This window comes from Alosa pseudoharengus, unplaced genomic scaffold (assembly GCF_046254945.1).
Source record: "Alosa pseudoharengus isolate Yale_2024_CS ecotype anadromous, Long Island Sound unplaced genomic scaffold, YU_APseudo_1.1 YU_APseudo_1.1_scf_3, whole genome shotgun sequence".
NCBI classification, from domain to species: Eukaryota; Metazoa; Chordata; class Actinopteri; order Clupeiformes; family Clupeidae; genus Alosa; species Alosa pseudoharengus.
This window is the reverse complement of record NW_027468718.1, coordinates 46,468,977-46,485,458: the sequence shown is the minus strand read 5'-3', so window position 1 is coordinate 46,485,458 and position 16,482 is coordinate 46,468,977.

Below are 16,482 nucleotides of genomic sequence, written 5' to 3'. Positions count from 1 at the left end.
AGACAGTGACATACGCTATGCTGAACCTGGCTTGATCCAAGCATTCTAACAGTGCGTTTCAGTGTTGGAGCAGTGGCAATACCTCAAAAGCTCTATTCAACTATTGCCTTGCGGGGTGAATGCGGTTCGTTGGCTTTTACCTGTGGCCTGCCTTCGAATTTAGCTTCTATGACTAAAATCAAATCAATCAAATAAAACAACAGCAGTGATTGGCTGCAAAAATAAACTAGACTGCATTTCCGGTGGGAACTGCGAAAGTGTGCTTGCCCTGGTCCGGTCAGCAACGTGAGCGGACAGTGACATACGCTATGCTGAACCTGGCTTGATCCAGGCATTTGAACAGTGCCTTTCAATGTTGGAGCAGTGGCAATATCTTAAAAGCTCTAGGAGAGGGCTATTCAACTATTGGCTTGCGGGTTGAATGCGATTTGTTGGATTTTACCTTTGGCCTGCCTTCGAATTTAGCTTCTATGACTGAGATCAAATCAATAAAATAAAATGACAGCAGTGATTGGCTGCAAAAAATAAATAATGTCACGCGTCTTGCACCTCTCAAACTGGGCTATCAGGTAACCTACAGAGGAATTGAAATTATGAAATATGACCAAGGCATTAAAAAGCTGCTTGTTTGTCAGGATACTTTTTCACTGATTTATTAAAAAAAAAAAATATGAGCTATGAGTGTGAATGTTATATATTCCATCCCCTAATTCTGTTTTACTGGTTTATTTGACAAATAATCTATATGGATTTGCTCTATAAAGAACTTATATCTGTTTGGGATTGTTTTGAGAGCCTATTGATGTATCTCAGAATAAAGGAATGTCCACAACATTAGTGATGTTTTTTTTGTGTGTGTGAATGTATTTTACTTAACTCATTGAATGTAGCTGGATACTCATGAACGCATGTCTCTAATAGCCACAATAGGAGTAATTTTAGCAACACCGTATTTTGTGTGGCCCATAACGACCCAGTGGATCATGAAAATGTGCCAAAATTCACATTCCTTGCTTGTTGTTGGTACATTAATCCCATTCAGATTGCCACTTATCTGAGATGTAAGAGTTCAGTATAGGTTTAAGGTCTGGGGCAGGGATTTGACATTCTGTGACTTCTTCATTGAGGGCTTGCTTAGCAGCACTGTCCGCTTTCTCATTTCCCCTCAGACCAACATGGCCTGGGACCCAGCAAAAAACTACACTCAAGTTCTGGTTCTTTAGACGTTCTAGTTGATCAAGCTCAGCTTTGGTTGTACTTTTTGCGTGACATTAAAGCCTACTGGAAAGATCTTTAATTGCAATTTAATTGAATGCAATTTACTTTTACGATTAAATAAAATTAATTTATCCCTCTCACCCATAGTTTTTTATTTATTTACAAATGTACATAGGCCTACTGTAATTACATTTATACATAGTTATTCTACTGATCTTTATACTATTCATCCTGCACATAGACTTATTCTTACTACTCTTAAGTTGTTGTTTCTGCACTACAATGACACTGTTTCCACACTGCACATAGCTGTATGTTATGTACATTTCTGTTATATATTTGTCAAATTGAATATCCATAATTATTCTGTTTTATTATATTCTGTTAATACACTGCCTATATCTATATTATTATTTCTACTATTATACTGTTACTGCTACATCTACATGCATTATTCTACTTATTGTATGAGATAACTGCTAATACACTGCACATATTTATATTTAATTCATATTACTCTAAACCACCTTCTGTAAATCAACTGTATACTACTGTCTACATTGCACTATATTTCTTGACCTGTCTCTGTATATTTCATCACCTTTCTATACTTTGCATCACATTGCATGCATACTGTAGCTACATGAATCACAGCTAAGATCCTTGGTTGCTATGAAGGCCAGTCGTTCTAAATGGATGGTTGCTATGGCCAAAGGCCACAGTTATCTCTGCCGTTGTCAAGCGGGCATATCCTAACTTTATCTTATTTTAAACATCTCTATTTTACTTAGCCTACTTCCATACAGTGAGTCCCATTAAGAAGTGGCCACTTCATTCGTGCTTACCGTGATTCATACAGCAGCATTATTAAATTAATCTGTCACCATATGCCTATGCCAACGTTTGCAAAGAGGAGAATCTTTTAATTTGATTCACAATGAAACGTTACATTTAATGTACATGTAAACAATGAGTAGGCTAGTTTTGGTTGTTGTTGGTGGTGTTACTGCATCCCTTAGTTATTATGCCTACAATGCAAAATTGTTCCCTCGTGATTGTTAGACGCATTTCAAAACATCGCGACGTGAAATGCCACCTCAAAACATTGTTTGTGAATCGGTCTTATTAGGAGTCCTCGCTTAAGCTGTCACAGACTCAGGCGCTACTTAGGGCTAAAATGCTTCCTGAATTACTCTTAGTAAAAAAAAATAGGAGTCCTAAAGTTACGAGTGACGAAGTTACGAGTACAAGCATATCAAGCAACATAAATCTCATAACGTTAACGTTACAGCAACATCTCCTCCCTGACATAGCTAGCTAGCTTCTAGCCACACAAGAAATGAATGATTTTAAATCTCCGCTTAGCATTCTAATAACAGAAGGGGCACATTTATGTTGACCACTACAACATGACTCATTATGTCTGTAACTCTATAAAACACTTACTTTCATAAATGAAGCACGCCATCCAGCACATACACATGGAAACCGATATTTTAGGTACTTGGCCACGAACTCAAAACGTGTCTCCCTGAAGCTCTTCTAGAATCTTTGCTCTGAAGGCTGCGTTGCTATGGCAACATCAAATAAACGGAGTCTTTTCAAGGTATTTTCTGCTTGTACTGTCGTCAAATCCATGCTTTGAGGAAAAAAATCTTTTTATCATAGTTCCCTCTTCAATGAGCGATTACCAGCTCGTTTTTGTAACAGAGATAGCTGTTTATTGTCCCTAGGTTTACAGAAACACCTATTCATATTAATACGTATGGAAATCAAGTTAACGCTGCCGACCACTGTTTGTCTATTACATGGCCCAGAATGCCTTGCATGTCTTTACAATAAAACAACACAGTAAAACCTAAATGCCCGTAAACATATGCATTTGCATACTTGTAACATTTTTAATAATACTCTCCCATCATGATATGTAACAATAATGGAAATTTTTATTTGAATACCGTCAATGTGAAAACAACTCTATTATGTAAGCTATATATAGCTACCGTTCTCCTTGCTATTTCAGTTCGTAAGTCCATACTATCCCATGGCAGAGCAAGGATTTCATGGTTGGGCAAGGTTGCCCGGAGACATTGTGAACACCCAGAGACATTGATTGAGCATACTCGGAAGGCGTTGTGATAGAAGGTGAATGGTGTAAAGGTGAACGGGGAGAGTTACCAAATACCTGTGGGTGGTTTGCCAAATGATGGAAACTTTTGGAATATTTCTTTTTTTTTTTTAGCTTATGCACCCTCACACTGGAGTCCCCAGTTCATATACAAAATTTGGTATCGATATGTGACAGTGTTCCTGTGATATGGACGACTTCCTGTTTCGGAGCTTCGCCGCCGATTTCGTTTGGCTGTGACGGGCAAACGCTTTCGAAAATCAAAAATCCTTCTAGTAACTTTTGTGAGGCTTGGTCCAATGATGATGTACATCAAGTTTCGTGGCGTTCGGACCAAATTTGTGACCTGTGAAAATTTAGTTTCGCTTTCTATTCAATCCAATATGGCGGACGAACGACACGCCCACTTGACGTCATCTTCTCGAGCAAGTTACACCGGTACTGCCCGGACGTTTTAAAGTTGGAACGGTGTCTCTGTCTCAAAGGGCCTAGGCACAGGGAGAAAAAATTTAAGGGAGACGGGAATAATAATAATAATAAATATAACCGCAAGCGGTGATTTACGGGGTCCGAGCAAAACGAACATGAGGTAGCATAGCTTTTTAGTTTTACATATGCTTTGATTGTTTGGGCACAATTGTTCAAAAGAAATGTGATCGGATTTCGGTTATCGGATATCAGTTACCGGATTTCGGCTATCGGATTGGATCAAATCTTGAAAATGGGTTGTTCAAAAGGCAACAAGGATCCTGAAATTGGATTAGATCACATAATCTATTCTTGGTTTTGATCTGGATAAAACCTTTGTGTTGTTCAAAACTTTTGAGTTAGATTGGAATAAATTTGATCCATAAAATTAGGATTACCCTGTGCTGTAATGTTATAGTGTGCTAACCTCCACAACCCAACATTATTCTAACAATACTTGATTCTACAGGACTATTTATTTGTTGTGGATAAGATAAAGGGTTTGATAATGGAAGGCAGTGTTTCCCACAGAATTTAATTGCATTTGTGGTGGTGGGTTCTGTGTTGGAGTCAATAAGACAAACAGCCTATAATTATACAGTTATACTTGCCTTGCACTACAAGTCCATATTGACAAGTAGCTGTAATGCTGTAATGTTATAGTGTGCTAACCTCCACAACATTCTATTCTATTATTGAGGGTTCGAATCCCCGGTAGTGCTTTAGGCTCTACCTCGAATACTATTGGTTATTGAAGATTCACACCATTGAACAGCACCTGAATGACATCAGGCAATCAACATTCACACTCATCAGTTGCCAAGAATCAGAATGCCGAGACACTCTATGACATTCAGGGGAACTTCTTTGTTTACTATTTTTCCTTCATCATTAAGTCTATCATATTTATATTTAATCTATTAGTGTTCATCTCTACAAATGTCTAATCGCCCCTCCATGCTTGGAGTTTTTCTTGTGTGTTTACCAATACACATTTTCACCATGTGAATGTGACTGGCCAACATGTAGGATTGACAGTGGCTCAGTGGGATAATGCCTTGTACTGGTAATCCTTAGGTTGAGAGTTCAAATCCCACTTGAACCATTAGTGGGTTGTGGATGTTAGCATACTACAATAGAATGCTGTTGGGTTGTGGAGGATAACACACTATAACATTACAGCTACTTGTCAATATGGACTTGTAGTGCAAGGCAAGTGTTACTGTATAATTATAAGCTGTAGCCTATAATTATTTGTTATTCTTATAATATTTGTCATTTCTTATACATATTTAGTCGGCTCTTCCACTTGACAGAACAACTCTATATCGGTTAAGGATGTCACGCATGAAACAATGCTGCAGAAACATGAAAATACGACTTTGAGTTTAGTAGGCTATAATTTTCAGTTCCTGTTTATCTATTGCACAATGGTTAATAATTTAAAGGAATCATGTTGCAGTCTTGTAAATAGTGACCCTGCAAGATCCCTAGTCATTGCAAAATCATAGTCTGTGACTTAAAACTCTACTACTTGTCTTTAGATGTGAGAGGGTCTGAGACTGTAGTCTTTCAAAAATCTTTTCCAAATCTTTGCAAATCTTTCCAAAGTTTACCCGCTGGGAAACCCTGTAGCTCCGGAGCAGGGGCTCAGACCAGGATAAATTGTTTGCTCGCCCTCAGTTCGCTCTTTTGTTCATCTCAACCCAGCACTCCAGTGTGTCCTGCTCTGTGTGCGTCTTTGAGTTAACGTAAGTCATCACTTTAATCACCCTCACTATGACTTTTGTGATGTTTATCAGTTTGTAGAGTAGCTCTGCCATCATGTGTAAAGTTAAGGTCTTTGTTTGTTGGTTTGGTGTGTTGGAGTCCCATGTGAGAGATGATTAGGTGATGTTGGTTGACTTGGGATGTCAAGTATTGTTTAGTTGTACCTTATATAGCCTTATGATTTCAGTTTATTGTTCAAATGTCAATTGGTTTGTTTGTGAGTTGGGATCTGTACTGATTTACCCCATTTCACTGATTACTCCATTTTCTGTTTGTTTCCTCTTTGATGCAGCACACATACAAGTAAAGAACAAAAGAACAGATGAATTGAAACTCAAATAAAGTTAACTTGTGTTGCACCGAAACCTGCCATCTTCGTGTCATCACTCCATACCATTGAGCCTTCTGAGTCACACCATTGAACAGCACCTGAATGACATCAGGCAATTAACATTCACACTCATTACACACTGCTGGTGTTTGTTAGGTTGAGAGTTCGAATCCTGCTAGAGCTTGAAGCTCAAGATGCACATGCTATTGGTTATTGAAGATTGACACCATTGAACAGCACCTGAATGACATCAGGCAATTAACATTCACACTCATTAGTTGCCAAGAATCAGAATGCCGACACACTCTATGACATATAGGGGAACTTCTTTGTTTACTATTTTTCCTTCATCATTAAGTCTATCATATTTATATTTCATCCATTACTGTTCTTCTCTATAAATGTCTAATTGCCCCAGAATATCCAAAAGTTTTCAGGTGTACTCTTTCAGGAAAGCCCTTCATTTTATTGTCAAATGTATACTTGGAGTTTTTCTTGTGTGTTTACCAACACACATTTTCACCATGTGAATGTGACTGCCTAATATGTCGGATTGTTAGTGGCTCAGAGGGATAATGCCTAGTGCTGGTGTTTGTTAGGTTGAGAGTTCGAATCCTGCTAGAGCTTTAGGCTCAAGATGCACATGCTATTGGTTATTGAAGAGTCACACCATTGAACAGCACCTGAATGACATCAGGCAATCAACATTCACACTCATTAGTTGCCAAGAATCAGAATGCCGACACACTCGAAGACATATAGGGGAACTTCTTTGTTTACTATTTTTCCTTCATCATTAAGTCTATCATATTTATATTTCATCCATTACTGTTCTTCTCTACAAATGTCTAATTGTCCCAGAATTTCCAAACGTTTTCAGGTGTTCTCTTTCAGGAAAGCCCTTCATTTTATTGTCAAATGTATACTTGGAGTTTTTCTTGTGTGTTTACCAATACACATTTTCAGCATGTGAATGTGACTGGCAAAGATGTAGGATTGACAGTGGCTTAGTGGGATAATGCCTTGTACTGGTCATCCTTATGTTGAGTGTTCAAATCCCACCTGAAGCATTAGTGTTAAAATACTGTTGGGTTGTGGAGGTTAGCATACTAGAATATAATGCTGTTGGGTTGTGGAGGTTAGCACACTATAACATTACAGCATTACAGCTACTTGTCAATATGGACTTGTAGTGCAAGGCAAGTATAACTGTATAATTATACGCTGTTTATCTTATTGACTCCGACACAGAACCCACCACCACAAATACAATTCAATTCTGTGGGAAACACTGCCTTCCATTATCAAACCCTTCATCTTATCCACAACAAATAAATAGTCCTGTAGAATCAAGTATTGTTAGAATACTGTTGGGTTGTGGAGGTTAGCACACTATAATGTTACAGCACAGGGTAATCCTAATTTTATGCATCAAATTTATTCCAATCAAACTCAAAAGTGTTGAACGACACAAAGTGAAGGTTTTATCCAGATCAAAACCAAGAATAGATTATGTGATCTAATCCAATTTCAGGATCCTTGTTTCCCTTTGAACAACCCATTTTCAAGATTTGATCCAATCCGATAGCTGAAATCCGATAACCGAAATCCGATCACGTTTCTTTTGAACAATTGTGCCCAAACAATCAAAGCATATGTAAAACTAAAAAGCTATGCCATCATGTTCGTTTTGCTCGGACCCCGTAAATCACCGCTTGCGGTTATATTTGGCCTATATCTCTGAAATGGAACAACGTATCCAAATTCTTTTGATAACTTTTGTGAGGCTTTGTCTAAACATTGTCTGTGAGAATTTTGGTGAAGATTTGATAATTTTTGAAGCCTGTGAAACTTTTTATGATGTTTGGCTTTTCTCTGAAATTGTGGCAAAAGTAAACATTTTTAGAGCATAAGACCAGGGTGAAAAAGATGCATCTGAATGTAGAGATTAATATGATGAAAGAATTTTGAGTCTAGGTGAATCTGGTAAGGAGAAATAAGCGTTTTTGACAAGAGCGCCACCTTTGGGTGCAGTACCCCAAATTTGGGTTATGGGTAGTGGGGGGTACTGGTAACAATACTTGAAAATGTCAAGTTTCTAGGACTTACGGTTTATAGGAATATAGGTGATCTAGGAAAAAAGGCCTAAGTGGTCTAACTTTATTGGCCTATATCTCTGAAATGGAACAAAATATCAAAATTCTGAGCGATAACTTTTGTGAGGCTTGGTCTAAACATTGTCTGTGAGAATTTTGGTGAAGATTCGATTATTTTTGAAGAGTGTGAAACTTTTTATAATGTTTGGCTTTTCCATGACATTGTGGAAAAAGTAAACATTTGTAGACCATAAGACCAGGGCCAAAAAGATGCATCTGAGTTTAGAGATTAATATTCTGAAAGAATTTTGAGTCTAGGTGAATCTGGTAAGGAGAAATAAGCATAATTAACTTTTTTTTTCAATAGCGCCACCTTTGGGTGCAGTACCCCAAATTTTGGGTTATGGGTAGAGGGGGGTACTGGTAACCATACCTGAAAATTTCAAGAGTTTTGGAGTTACGGTTTAGGCTGCAGTATGACTTTTACAGAATTTTGGCCAAAAAATGAACGATACAGAAACAATAGGGTTCCTGCAGCTACGCTGCTCGGACCCCTAATAAGAAAACTTAAGAAGAACAATAAGTGTGCTGCTTTGCAAGCACACTTAATAAGAAGAACAATAAGTGTGCTGCTTTGCAAGCACACTTAATAATAATAAGAAAACTTAAGAAGAACAATAAGTGTGCTGCTTTGCAAGCACACTTAATAAGAAAACTTAAGAAGAACAATAAGTGTGCTGCTTTGCAAGCACACTTAATAAAAAACTTAAGAAGAACAATAAGTGTGCTGCTTTGCAAGCACACTTAATAAGAAAACTTAAGAAGAACAATAAGTGTGCTGCTTTGCAAGCACACTTAATAATAAAACTTAAGAAGAACAATAAGTGTGCTGCTTTGCAAGCACACTTAATTATTCGCCACAATTACTTTCACCAATCAACAACTAAACCTATTTACCATCAAAAACAAAATCACAAACATCACAAACATCAACCTTCAAGAGCATCTCACTGGGATTATGAAGCAGGCACCTTCCTTCACCTTTGTTTTGTTGAATTAGGCACACAACACCTCCAGAAGGCTTAACAGTGTTGTCTGGCATCACAGATCCACACTCCACATTCATGATAGGTTCTCTAGCAACAAGTATCAAGACATTTGTCAGTCATTCCTCTTCATTGCTTTGGTTGTTTATGATCAGAACAGAACCATATCTAGACAAACCGCAAGCCCTTGATGCAAGAATCCACAAATACCAACACATTCTTCAGTCAATCCTGTTTGATGTTGTGTCTGTTTATGGAACTAAATGAATCAATGGATCTCAATATTTTTGTAAAAACTTATTGTGTTGCTGACCTCACTCACTTGACATCAAGGGATGTCTTACTGTACATGTCTTTTTGAGGCACTGTGTCTATTTTGTAGTATAGTAGCCACTAGATGGCAGTATTGTAGAAGTGCAAGTGAAATATCATGTAATTGTAATGTGCAATGTTACATACATTAGTATGTAAGGGTGAAGTGTCTTTTCTGCAACTGTAGGACCATTGCTTACACAGTATGTAGGAGTTTGTGAACCTTTCAGTTATTAGTGGACTGATAGAGTGTGATAGTGATAGTGTGTTTTAATGTTATCAAAGCTTCAAGGATTCAGGGATTCGACACCATGAATGTAGCCTACATCTTGCCTATCGAAGTTGAACTACTGTATGACAGATGAATTATTCCAAACATACAATTTATCATTGGACCTTATTCTCAAAACATTTCCATCCCAATCATCTATATAATCGTGTTGTGATTGAAAATTCTTTCATCTAGATACCTCTTGTGGGAATGTATTTTTTATGCTGTGTGGGAAGAGCAGTGCTAACAGTTTAACGTTACGAAGATGTAATAGGCATATTGTGTATAGTGTGTCAGAGACCTGATTTTGACATGCAATGGAGTCTCAGGAAAAGGAGGGCATTCTTTGCCATGCCCATCTATCTGTAAACACTTCGAGCTCAATGTAACAACAGTCTACGATTTTGACCACGGTTGTCTCAACTTCAGATTTTCTCTTTTCATGTTAAGTAGGTGGAATCATAAAAAAGGAAGTGATGATAGTAATCCAGCCACAACTAGGTGTCGGAGTTTGGCAGCCTGAATTCAGTTCATGGTTACAGTTTCAGTTATCAGTAATTAAAAAATGTAGTCCCTATTGGTATTTAATAATACAGTGGATATTTGACATGTGGCTCGTGTCGGAACTAATGCAGGTGTAACCCTCATGAAATTAGGGCTACTAATCTAGATGCAATTTCATGTATCTTCCTATGGAGGGCGCTCTATGTGTTAGAAGACTAGAGCGTCCTACTAGCAAACATTCTCTCTCTCTACCAGCGACATATTTCCTGTGAACGTGCACCTGAAAGAGCTCCCGGATTTGAAGATAAATAATAACGAAATACTTTTGAAAAGTCAATACTTTACGTCTAGTTATATCCATAAGATATTAGTCTACCTCAAACTCAACTTTGAATAAGAAGGAAAAGTGATTCTGTCGAGTTTACAGCAAATTGGAACTCCGATTGGTTTTTTTGAACGACCAGATCAGATTTGGATCCCAGATGGCGAGCCCAGCCCAGTGAGACTGAGAACGATCGTGGATGCGGTGTGGCCAACCGTACGATTTGTCTCAGAGAAAACCAAGATTTGTTCATTCGTTCATCGAACACCAGATAAGATTTTCCACACTGTTGACTCAACACAGTAGTCATATCCGCACACATTCAAGGAACTGAACTTTGGGAATCGATACACACACACACGTTCCAAGGAACTGAACTTTGGGAATCAATACACTTTTCATACAGGAACTGATATACACTTTTCATACAGGAACCGATACACACTTTTCATACAGGAACTGATATACAGTGGGCATCGCTTTCAAATGACCACTTCATTCGCGCATTACGCGGCGTGAAGCTTCGTGAAGCTTTAGTACCACTTTCAGCCACTGTACATCGCTCTGCCTGCCGTCCCTTACATAATTGTTGCCGAGAGTAATCCCAGCCTACGAATTCAATAACAAAATAAATCATGCATAATTAAACATTACCTCGATTTAGGCTACTTGGGTATGGCTTAAAGGGGTGGTTCAGGATTTTGGACATAAGACCTCATTTCCAAGTAAGCAAGTGTGATATTTATCAGTGGAGACCGTTTTCAACACGTTTCATCCAGTCCTTCTAATTGCAGAGTTCGCAGGTGCTAGGCTAGCGCAAGTCAACGGTATGTGCTAGCCTGACACTAAAAACAGTCTTACCCACTCCACAGTACACCCGAGGCAAATAAATTATAACGCCAGACTATCGATGTAAATGTCTGTTTTGATACTGTTATTTCTAACGTTATTCTATCCTTGCATTTCAACGATCGCATTACATTTTGAGGGACTAGTTTCTTACCACGACGGAATTATACTTGCTCCGGTTAGTAGTACTGCGCCGAAAAGTAAACAGTAAAGCGCACTCCAATGGGGATACTTAGTAGTAGCCTTGGTAATATCAGTCCGCTGCTGAGATGCAAAATGACTACTACCAACTTCAGGGACCAAAGTATAACTATTGCAACGCGATGCGAGGGTAGTTGTATTTCTTACACTATTCTATCAACACAGAGATTTACATCGATTGTCTGGAATTTGCCTCGGGTGTACTTTGGAGTGGGTAAGACTGTCTTTAGTGGCAGGCTAGCACATACCGTTGACTTGCGCTAGCCTAGCACCTGCGAACTCTGCAATTACAAGGACTGGATGAAATGTGTTGAAAACGGTCTCCACTGATAAATATCACACTTGCTTACTTGGAAATGAGGTCTTATGTCCAAAATCCTGAACCACCCCTTTAAGGCTTGACTACACGGTGGTAACGAAAATCGAAATCGAAATTTGCTGTCTACATTGTCAGTGTTGGGGTTAACGCAACTATAGGCCTACGCAAATCAAAACAGTGGTGTGATAATTGAGCCAGTAGAGAAATAACTGTTCAGAATTAATCTGTAGCCTTGGGTAGGCTTCTGCAGAAAACAATGTTGTTGCCGATTTAATACTATCTGGCGACGTTTTTAACAGGCTACGCAATAGAGGCTTAGACAACTATGACCTAGGTTTTGGTTTCGTAAATTAATTTGCCCTACTTCTTGACTGCAATGTAGTCAATTGACTGCTTGACATGTCATTTTTATTTTTCTGTACAATAAACAAATACATCTGCTTTATGCTGCAGAATTACATTCGGCTGACTGCAGACGCGCCACTTCCCTCCCCATATTCCAAGATTAAGATAGTATGAAGTGCTTTTTGTATAGGCTACTATCATAAAAAAAATAGTTAAAACGAATAGCTATTTGCAATTTGACAAAACACTGGTCCTCATTTTGTGAATGCGAGGACGATATGAGCCTGTTGCATTTAGTTAGATGTCCGAGTCACGCATAATGTTTGAAAACCACTGGCTCATAATCACAATAATTTAACACACGACAGTTGGATAACCTACTTCATCATGTCCCCATGCCTACATTTTTGTGAGTAGCATAGAGATCGTTAAAAACAATAAAGTATGGCTCTCCGTTTGGGACATCGAAAACTTATATTTTTAATAGACTACCGTCGAAGATGCTGACTTGCAAAAGCCTCGGGATAACACGTTATCTCCACTTTCATCAGTCATGCCCCTTGATAAAAGTGGGGAATGAAATAAAAGTTTGAGAACCACTGGCTTAACAAGTTACCTACAGTCCAGAACACAGAATCTGTTGCAATATTCTGATGATCGGCGATGATATCGGCAAATGTTTGTTTTCCAAAGTTAGAATTTCACTTCACCATGCACCTTCGACAATACCTGGCCTACCTGGTATCATTACAAACATTATTCTGTGTCCTAAAACTGGCATATTTTATGGCATTGTGTCATGTAAGTTCGTTGCAAAATCTAGAGAAATGTGTGAGGTGTTCAGCGGGGGACAATTGAGACACACATTGGATTGTGTTATTACTTGAACATTCCACACTATCCACAGCTGTGGTGTGGTAGGCCTATCAGGGGCAGGAGGATTACTGTCAGCGCAGGCTTCATATAAAATTCTTCAACAGAAGGCCTCGAATGTTGTCTTGTTTGTGGAGCGCTTTGCTTCGCTTCTGTAATTTCGGCTTCATTGAAAATGAGGGCTTCCCTCAATGACCCTCCGAGAATAAATAAAGGTTGAATGAATGAATGAATGAATGCAGGCTTGCCCAAAATAAAGGCATGTGGTTTGCGCAGCCTACAGTAAATAACAGACCCGCCAGAATGTGCGTTATGATGCTTTTTTACGAGCAAGATGTTTTTGGTACCCTACGCACACTGCCTGTTCTTAAATAACAATGATCATCAGTAATATTCGACCATTAATTTGGGTAAATGGGCAAGCGTGACCACCTTGATTGGCTGATGATTGTAACGCGGGCATGATTCCAAACACCTCCCTTACGATGATGAGTGACAGGTGACAGGTCTCAGAATGCGTGCGCTACACAAGGACGGAAGATGATGAATAACTGGGGCCGTAGGCTATTCACAAAGGCTTTTATCTTACTACTAGTTAAAGATTTTAGATTGGAGTTTTCTCTTAAAAGTTATTCACAAAGCCTTTCAGACAACTCCTAAACTAGGAGTGAGTCTTCGTGGCTATGGATGACGTCATTACTCATGCACGAGCTTGACTAAAGTGACCACCTTGATTGACTGACGATTGTAACGCGGGAATTCCAAACACCTCTCTTCCGATGATGACTGACAGGTGACAGGTCGGAGAATGCGTGCGCTACACAAGTAGTGCGAAGAACGGAAGATGATTAATAACTGAATAAAAAGGCCTAGCCTAAATTAATAAAGAGTAAGGCAAAACAAATAGCTTAGTAGCCTAATGAAACATAGGCCTATGGATTGATGCAGTAGCCTACCTTTGCAACATTATTAAATGAATCTGTCAACATATCCCTAGGCTACGTTTGCAAAGAGGAGAACATTTTAATTTGATTCACAATGAAACGTTACATTTCATTTACATGTTAACAATGAGTAGTTTTGGTTGTTGTTGGTGGTGTTATTGCATCCCTTTTATGAATGCAAAATTGTTCCCTGGCGATTGGAAGCTCCTGTTGCGCAAAGGCTACGCATTTCAAAACATCGTAACGTAAAATGCCACAAAAAAGCTGTTTATGAATAGGTCTTAGTGAGTTAGGAGTCCTCTCGACTTAAGCTGTCCCAGACTTAGGTGCTACTTTTAGGTCTAAAATGCTTCTTGAATTACTTTTTGTGAAAAAATTAGGAGTCCTAAAGTTAGGAGTGACACGCCCATTATTTTTAGGAGTTGCTCCTAAATTCGCCAGTTAGGAGCTACTTTTAGCCTTAAAATTCTCTGTGAATACGGCCCCTGAATAAAAAGGCCTAGCCTAAATGAATCAAGGCAAAACAAATAGCCTAGTAGCCTAATGAAACATACGGATTGATGTAGTATCTTTGTAACATTAGATTATTCTGTTACTATGCCTATACGTTTGCAAAAGGGAACATTTTAATTTGATTCACAATAATGTTAGTTATGCCTACAATGCAAAATTGCTTCCTCGCGATTGGAAGCTCCTATAGTTGCATAGGATTTCAAAACCGCAGGTCTGTTAGTAAGGAGTCCTCTTGACTTCTTTTAAGATGTCAGAGGTGGGAAGGTGTGATTTTTTGGGGGCAGGGCTGGATTAACTGGGCACAATTGTCTGATGGCCCCCCTTCCCCCCAGCCAACGTGAATCGGGTGGTTAGTTAATAGGCCTATCGTGAAGATTTTTCCTGCCATCTAAGGCACGAGCGCATCTGTGAGGCCAAGCCTCACCAAGTAGCTCGTTTGTTTACAACTAACATTCCATTTAATTAAACTGCTTTATAGGCTATGCCGAAATAGTTTTCAACATTTTGAATATTAGTGTCGGGTGAATTGAAATGTTCTCAAAGTAGCCTTATGGCTGAAAGCTGCTTGGGATCCCCCCGTCAAGCAATATAACCATACAAACACGCTTCCTGCACTCATTGTTTCAAAAGGAGTAATTTTGGCTTTGTCAGAACTGAAGAGCTGTGGACGGCACGGCAAGGTATGCCCAATGAAAATAAATTAACGCAACGCAACACAACACAGACCCCGCTTCTCTCGCGTCAGTCACTGACATGAACGAAACACAGAACCCGCTAGAATAAATGCATGGGGAAAAACACTTCCCCATGACAAAGACATCGTAAAACATTGAAAGTTAATATTTTGTCACTAGCAACATACATCTGTCCTTTGTCAAATGTATTATGTTCCAAGTAGCCTATGCGTAATTCTGCTTCATAAAGTTGAACAAATACATTTGCTTATTTCACAGAAAAATATAAATAGTCAGTCTACAGTGCAGAGTTGGTAAGTTATGGTAGGCCAACTTGCAGTGAACATACAAACAGGGGAAATTATTTATCTTGCAGCTGAGTAGCCTCAGGTGCGCACGTAGACATAAGGCCGAACATGCAAGCGCCATTGCGCCGTTAAACTTAAATAGGTTAACATCACTTGTTCGCCTTCAAGCAAGGAAAACAATGATTTGAAGACATCTGTTTCGTTGGAAGGGCAAGGGGTAGCAACAGGGCAACACAGAGACAGGCCCGATGGCAGGGCTGTTATGAGAGTATTAAAATATGGGATATTCTACGGGAAAACATTAAAACGGCAAGACAGCGGGGAAAGTTAAAATACGTGATAAACACGGAAAAAGTTGGCATGCATTGTTTCGGTCCCCATGCACAGGGATTATTTGTCATACTATTAATCATATATGATTATTTGTGAAATTGTGCAAACAGGCGCAACACATTTGAAAAGGAAGGACTGGTAGCATGCAAGCTCACGGGAAAGATTGATTTAAGAACGTTATCACAAAGTGTGTGGCTGTGGCGCGGGCGGAAGACAATTGGCAGGGGAGGGTCATGTCTTTTTTAACAATTCTGTCTGAGGGTCATTGAACAATTTCTAGCAGGCAAGAGAGGGTCATGCAACTTCCAACTGAAGCACTCAAAATTCCTCCGGTGGCCCCTTCAATAAATAACGAACAGTCCCTAGATTGCTGCTGGGCTATATGTCTTGGTTCTGTTAACAACTGATTGTCAAACGCATAGCCTATCTCGCGGTTGCATCCATTACAAACAAACATGCAATGTGAACGTCTAGGATTGGGGAGAGCACTAAATGCTCTACTGAATAAGCACAAAGTCAAACCGTTCAGCATGATTCATGCCCAATTAATTTTCCCCTGTGAAAGTGTTCGCCTTTGTAGTTTGGTTTCGTGATAGCCTATGATAAACGGCTTATGGCCAAATATGTGAAAACTTTAAAATACAGTACGTGATAAAC